Source organism: Hesperophylax consimilis, chromosome 5 (assembly GCF_061612785.1).
Source record: "Hesperophylax consimilis isolate HC1 chromosome 5, BYU_Hcon_1.0, whole genome shotgun sequence".
Classification (NCBI taxonomy): domain Eukaryota; kingdom Metazoa; phylum Arthropoda; class Insecta; order Trichoptera; family Limnephilidae; genus Hesperophylax; species Hesperophylax consimilis.
The window spans coordinates 11,275,013-11,282,862 of record NC_142840.1 but is presented as its reverse complement, the minus strand read 5'-3'; the positions used below and the strand labels follow the sequence as shown (position 1 = coordinate 11,282,862).

General features: G+C 33.1%; 1 long non-coding RNA gene across 2 annotated transcripts; it reads right to left on the bottom strand.

Moving 5' to 3' along the window:
- Positions 1-3,349: 3,349 nt before the first annotated feature.
- LOC149423530 (uncharacterized) lies at positions 3,350-6,324 on the bottom strand. 2 transcript variants are annotated; one of them, XR_016302219.1, is made up of 3 exons: positions 5,977-6,324; positions 5,269-5,448; positions 3,350-5,121 (listed from the first exon to the last, which is right to left on the bottom strand). It is a non-coding gene; the product is annotated as an uncharacterized LOC149423530 (long non-coding RNA). The 2 variants fall into 2 exon arrangements; XR_016302218.1 differs by lacking the exon at positions 5,977-6,324 and having other exon boundaries at positions 5,269-5,951.
- Between the last annotated feature and the right edge of the window lie 1,526 nt (positions 6,325-7,850).

Sequence of the window (7,850 nt, the reverse complement as noted above, 5' to 3'; positions counted from 1 at the left end):
AACCAAACATAATCATTGATGAATGTGTATTTATCTATTTATGCATGTGTTTACTATATGTGTGTATGCATGCATATATATATATATGTATGTATACATGGGTGTATATATATATGTGCGTATAAATATATTTTTTTCCTTTTTTCTTTAAATAACAATGTACAATAACCATTTAAAAAAATAATAATAATTTAAAATCTCAACTCACACTTATATAAGAAAATTTAACCAATACACATAAATACATGTACCATTAAATCAAAACCACGCAAACACCTCAGCACAGGTTCTCCTAGTGAGGTGTTCACGAAACATATAACATTACCCACCACAGTGTCACCTACTCAAACCTACCTCACACCCAGCATAAATCACCAAATTAACAACAGTTCTAAATTTATGTATTATATACAAATGTAAATATTTGGTAGACACTGTAATGTATGTATAGAAATAAATAAATTAAAAATTAAATTGGTGTATTTGGTAGAATTGCCCATCTCCTACCAACAGAGGTAAAGAGGGGCTTATACTTTAGTTTAATCCAGTCCAATATAAATTATATAATGGAAATATGGGGAAACACATACATTACATACCTAAATGATTTTCAAACAATACAGAACAAAGTTATTAAAAAAACTCTTCAATTATAACCCGGACACTCCCACAAAAAACTGTATCAGGAAATGAAACTTTTGAAAATAAGAAAATTGTACGAATACAACATATGCCTCCTAATCTACAAAATCCAAAATGGACTTATACACACAAACACAACATTTGAACCAACGTCACAAGTATACGAACATTATACTAGGCAGCATAACAAATTGTACACACATGCTGTAAGGACTGAAAGTGGCAAAAGAGGCATTGGCCACGAGGGTGTACAAATATACAATCTCCTTCCAGATAAACTTAAAACCATAGACATATGAATATTATTAGACCTGCCCTAAGTGATTAAAAGCGTATTATCCCCACTCCCCATACCGGTTCCATTGGAGCCGGCTGTGCTCGCGTATGGCCTCAAGTGAAATTTGAAAACGTGACGTCATCATTCTTGTGCGAACTATGGTCGAGGCATCATCGGTTCATTTTACGAAATAACACGGCAAAATGTTGACTTGTACTATGAAAACTTGTAAAAATAGATGTGAAAAAGAGAATAAACCCAATTGTCGTATTACATTCCATATATAAGCATTATTTTACTTTATTTTAAGCATATTCACATCGTATAATATGAATCAGTTGTTACTATCACATCGAGAAACGTCTGGACGCGAAACACAAAGCTGGTTGGTTGCTATTGTTGTCTATTATTGTCTATGCTTAGCGGCTTGACAGCCCGCATCAAGCCTCTCCGTCAAGCATGGCCACGCCTTCCTGTGATTTCGTGGTGGTCTATGTATATGTACTTCTATGCCTTCCTGTCATTTCGTGACTCGCGGCAAAATGGAATCTGTCAAAGACAAAGCGTTCTTGGCTCTTACGTTAGCTTTATGTTTGAATAAAATAATAAAAAGAAACGAATTTGGTGTCAAGAATGGTACAAGTTAAGGTACCGCTTTACCCATGAGCATTTGCAAAGTGTATTACAGGCTACAGCTATTTTTTGTATGAATATCTTGTGCGGTATTCATACAAAAAATATGTTTTCTCCATTGAAAATTCAGAAAATTATTTAGGGCGAGTTGTTTCGGAAAAAATCACGTGTGAGAAAGTCATCACAACGTCAATCCACTCAATTTTCCATAAATTGGGTTGTTTCATCGTCCGTCAAGAGAAAATTCAACGAAATATTCATGAAAATGTGATCAGCCGAAATCGGCCGGTTAACGCGATCCGCCATTTTGAAAAAGATTGACGCATGCGCGAACGTCACAATTGCGGTCTGACATATCGTATGTGCCAATTACTGGTGATAACGACCCTCACTATTTTGGCAAATAACGCAAAGAAAACCCAACGATTAAAATTTACGAAGTTGAAGGTTTTGTGGGAAGAAGTTTAGATACCTTTTCTACATAAAACATTGTCGAAATTCGTTTTTATATCGTTGGTTTCCGTGATTTAAAATGACGAAAAAACTATTGAAAAACTACAAGTTTGTTTCTTTTGTCGACCAACATAGTAGCCAGGTGGCCTGGAGATACCCATCTTTTTAATAGTAGCAGCATCAAAGTAAGGTTGGAATGCGGTGAGTTTGGAGATGAAGTGATTGTTGGAGATGGTGGTTATGGAATAAAGCCATATTTACTAACACCCTTAAGGAATTCCGTTTCTCGAGAACAACATTTATATAAAGAAAGTCAGATCAGGACCAGAAATGTTGTTGAAAGAACTTTTGGAGTTGTTAAAAGATGGCTTCCAGTCCTTTCTTCATAAATTAAAATGCAGGTAGGTACAAGGGATCATTGTAACAAGATCAACCACCTGTATTCATAGACCCCTTGGACGAGGTTAACGATGTACTGGTGCAAGCACCAATCTTTAACAGGGGAGATGACCACGTTCGTCAAACCCTCATTAACTCATATTTTGCCAGATTGATGGACTAATAAATAGTAAAATACTACCCAGCACAAAAAGCCCTATCTTACCTCCTTCTGTACCATTAGGCCTATCGTCCCACGTGTCGGTAAGGAATCCACATAAGCCGAGTGCTGTAAAACCCTGCAATGCAATAGAGGTTCCACAGTAGACCGCCTTATAAACTGTTTTCTTACTTTACTTCTCTGTGCAGAACTCGGTTTATATTGATTCTTTACCAACCCATGGGGCGACACTTTCTGTAACATCTTCCGGATGGAGACTCGAACACATGTGTACAATCTCTTGGTACATGAGCGAAGATAATAAAAGTCTTTTGAATTTCAAAACAATAATGTCTTTATTCAAAAATAGCTGTACCCCGCCACGTGTTGCTGTGGCTCAGTCTGTTTTACCTGTCACAGGTGTCATCTAAATAATGTAGGTATGTATATAAAAACACACGCATATTTGAATGCAACATTGTGTCTAAATTTCAAAGCAATCAATGAAGAACTTTCAGAGATTTTCAACAAACGACCATTTACATATATTCAGAGATAGATAGTTAACATGTACAAAATAATTAATGTAACGATAAATCTTCTATTTATTTTATACTTTAATGTTTATAAACTTAGTAAATTACTTTGTTTAATAATAGAGAATACATACTATTAGAAATGTTTTGAACAACTATCTCACATATACATATATTATGTAATATGCATTGGATCATTATTGAATGTGAATAACTTAAGTGTAACTGCATACTCCTACCTAATTTCATAAAATAAATAGAGTACCAAGATGTAGTATATTCTTTTATTTGTATTTTACATAAGTGAGGAACAAAATATATCAAAATAATATAACAAATTAAAATAAAAGAGAAAATAAGTAAGGCACCTAGGTACCTACACTGTAGAAATTGAAAAAAAAGAAGATAAATGGACAAATAGAAAAAAAATGAATAAATCGGAAGGTTGCGGGTTCAATTTCCATCAGCGGCATTTATTTTTTCTCAGAGTTTATTTATTTTTAAATATGTATGGGTGTTTCAGACTAATATTTATTGATTATAATAATTTGTTTATATAAATTCAGTTAAAAATAAGAAAATAAAGGTTTAAAATAATGTTTATGGTATTTTCCAATTATGTCCTAAATCCTGTATTAACAATTAGTTAATGTTAATTAAGTATTAATCTTAAGTGTACCGTACCATACCGTCTACAGTACCATACTTATCTACCAGGTAACTATGGTACTGTATATTATCTCCATATATAGTTAGTAATAACATAGATCATTCTAGAAATGTATTACATAGTAAATCACATCAAGGTCGCTGTAGCGACTTGATTAGCGATTGATTAGCGATTGTGATTATTTATTTTTTATTAATGCCCTGAAAAAAGTAAAATTATACCGGTACACTCTCTCGGAAGAAAGAATAATTTACAGCAAAAATACATACTTATACAATGGGAAAGAAACATTTAAGAACATAATATAATGGACTAGTTAATTGTGTGCGAATGCATTCATTCATCTTGTTCTAACAATAATTGACAAACATTAGAAAGAACACAAAAGATTATACGGCCCATAAAGTAAAGGTCACACAGCATTAAAAATATGCATAATATAAAAACCTGGACATGCCATGCATAATATTGCATAAAATGCATTTTTTTTAATTTACAGTTTTAAAAGGAAAGAAAAGAAAAATGCGGTCTTACTGGAGTACCCCGTCGTAAGTACACAATGTACATTTGTTAGTATTATCATGTAATATAATGTAGGTAATTGTGAAGCCAGAAAATACTTCGAATTGTGTACATAAAAAAGAGAAAAATTATTAAAATTAATATTAGTATATTAAAGAATTCACCCAGTAGATAGTGAACAGAGGGGAATAAACTGCTTTCATCTCAGTTTAGTTTTAGCATGACTCCGATATTACTCGTTCTTGTCTCAATAATCCAATTTTTTTTAAACCGGAAATCGGTATGTATAATAGGGGGCACTCCTGTCAAAAGGGTTGGATTTGGATGCTTCAACAACATGAGAATACATTAACTAATAAGATTATTATCTTAAGTAAAGCAACGATAGTGAAATACAAATATTTTGTACTCAAATCTACTAACAGTTTGTTTGAAAACTTGTATTAAGTCAGTCAACAAATTCGTTTACATTTAAATGAGATGAAATTGCTTTTAGGATTGAGGTTTCTGGGGCGCTGCTATCTAAACGGTTGGATTTGGATGCATTAACAACATTAGAATACATTAACCAGATTATCTTAAATGAAGAACTGATATAAAACTAGGAAACATTGTTTGAAACACAAGTTCTTACAAGTAGTTAGTAAACTGCCGTCAACACCATAATAAACCTCAGCTGTGGCGCTAACCAAACTCCCACCTTCTTCCACCACCAGATAGCTCCTGCAGCACCAAAGTGCTGATGTCATCGTCAAACACGCTAGGGAGTCCGTCAATCGAAGTAGCCACTATGTTCCGCATAAAATTTGTGTCCACCGCCAGTCCTCTCATGAATTTCTCTGCTACCGTCCTTGAAGCATTATTAAAAGTCAATTAATAAACATATATACCTGCATGAATTAAACAAAGCATCAGGGCAACCAATTACTAAATATAACAGTTCATTTAACAGCATTATGGCGTTAAGATTAATACCAATTAAGAAATATATTCCAACCTGCCTTGCCCGACGCTTCATATTTTCAAACTGAGCTCGGAGCTGTTTGACAGAATCCATCGCCATTGAAATCGGATATAAGAGTAAGCCATGTCGCCTCTCATTGTTTGAAGATGACTGCGTCGGTCTTTTTATTGGTGAGAATATGGCTATACTTCCTCACCAACATGGCATCGTTTCCTGAAAACACATTTCATATTTATAAGTAACAAGATCGTACAAGGAATTGCTGATATAAAATTAAATATGCACGGCAAATATTATATTTATTAGGTTCAAAATATATATAGATATTTTATAGTTTCTTATAGATATTTTATTACACATGAAAGCACTATAATATTCCTCGGTAAAGCATTATTAAAGTGTGGCAGAATTCAAAATAATATATAAAAATAAACAAAAAGATTTGCCACCATTCCATGGCAGAACATTCAAAAAATAAAACGCAATGCTTTTAGAAAGTTCATTCTCACAAAGTTCAAGTAATTTTACTAACGATAAGTATATACACGTATCGCAAATGTTTTCATAATGATCGTTTATCTCGTTTAGAAGACGAAATTCCACAAAATATTATCAAGCTTTACATAATGGTTTTACGAAAATAAAATGCTCACTTACGTATCTATACGGTTCCAAACGTGTATTATTTATTAATAAGGTTCATATTTATTATGGCAATAAGGTATAATTTACAATACTTACAGTAAGTTGGGATCCATTATAAGTTGTCAAAAATTGAGATGCCTAAATGAACAACAAAAATCACACAAAACAAGCAATCCAACGAAGTGACGGCGCGGCGGGAAAAAGTTTTGACAGATTGATAAAAATACGAGGTGTTGCCAGCGTAAAAATAATTCCTGTCTCGCAAAAAAATTATTCTCTGCAATAATTGCCCGATTCGGCGGGGAACACTGGAACGGATTATTCAAATATAACGGAAGCTTTTTCGGAGTTGAAACAACCCAATTTGTATTTGAATAAAATCGACGTGAAGATTTTTTTACATTTGAATAGAACTCGGGAATCTGAATAATTGTTCAGCTTTTCCGAAACAACTCGCCCTTATTCTACAGTTTGATTATTAATGACCTTGAAAACCGCTGTCATAATTATTAAAAAATACTAAAATACTTCCAGAATTTTTAAATTAGATGGATTTCTACAAATTGAACACAAAAACAATAACTAAGTACCTATTTTATAACAATTTTATTCAATTTATATCATTGTTTATGATACGTGATATTTATTTGTCTATTGTCGTTTGTCTATTCCCACAAAAATATAAATTCGCATCAAGCCCCGCTGCCAGCACGTAGAATTGCGCAATGCTTGCAAGCCAGCTTCGGTACACGGTCAAAATGCTTGTCACAAAGTGCCATAGACAATAAACTACGTGCTTGCGATCAAGCCGCTTGACCGTGTCCCAGTCCCATTAAATCGGCCAATGACAGCGGCCTATAAACATGCATGAAGTGCGCACTGGTTTGTGGAAAATATACGTCACAAGTCAGCCATAGAGATTACCGTGTCTTTTTTTTGACCCACTTTTTTCTCGGAGTTATACCCCCCTGATCATCAGTATATTATGGAATAATTGGGTGGGGAGGCGTGTATGTGAGTAAAATTTTTAACTTCCAAATGGTTGGTTTTTGGTTATTTTGTTAAATGAGTTTTACTTTACTTTCTAACTGTTTGATGAATCATATTGAGTCTCGGATAAATACCATTGATATAAACATTTACTTTCCGTAACACCCGACCTGCTGTAACATCTGACCTGATGTAACTTAACATTTTTAATTTTATTTCTTTTTATATTGTTCAATCATGTCTTTTAAATTGTAATTCAGTAAACACTGATTTTTTTATTTTTTCATTTTATTTTCAAATCTTCTACAAAGATAATTTATGGATGTGAGTTAAATTTTAACTGTTAATAAACACAAGTATAGCCACGAACTGGCGATGCCTATGTGGGATTTTTTTGGTTTATCTGCTAAATGTATTATTCTTTACCTTTTAACTGTTTATATAAAAAAGTGTTTCCTTTATTGTAAAATTATACCAGTAATAGAAAATGTAATGTAATGTAATAGAAAAATTATTAATATTTTTTTTTTTTTAAAGTATAAAGAAGGAAAATTATCAGTCTCGCGACGATTGTTTGTTTTTGGTGTTTAACTTGACACTATTGACACCATAAATAAACCACTCTCGCTTATACAGTACTTAACCACAAATATACAAGCAGTACTTGACGTACGGAGCGGAGCAATAGACAAGGTAGAGAAACTCAAGGCCATTTAAAAAAAGGTGCCACCATAGACAATATAATTACACTGAGCAATGAATTATTTAGCCCAAAAAACCATTTTAAAAATAAAAAAGTCCTTCAAGCAGAAAAATATCGTGACGTCATAAATAAACCACCAACTTGACGTCATAAATTGACGTTTATGCCCCATTCAGACAGAGCAATTTTAGTTGAATGACGACAAAAATTGAACAAGATTTAGTTCAGACATTTCAGTTCAACTCGAACCGATATTGTAAATCAAAATGGGGACAAT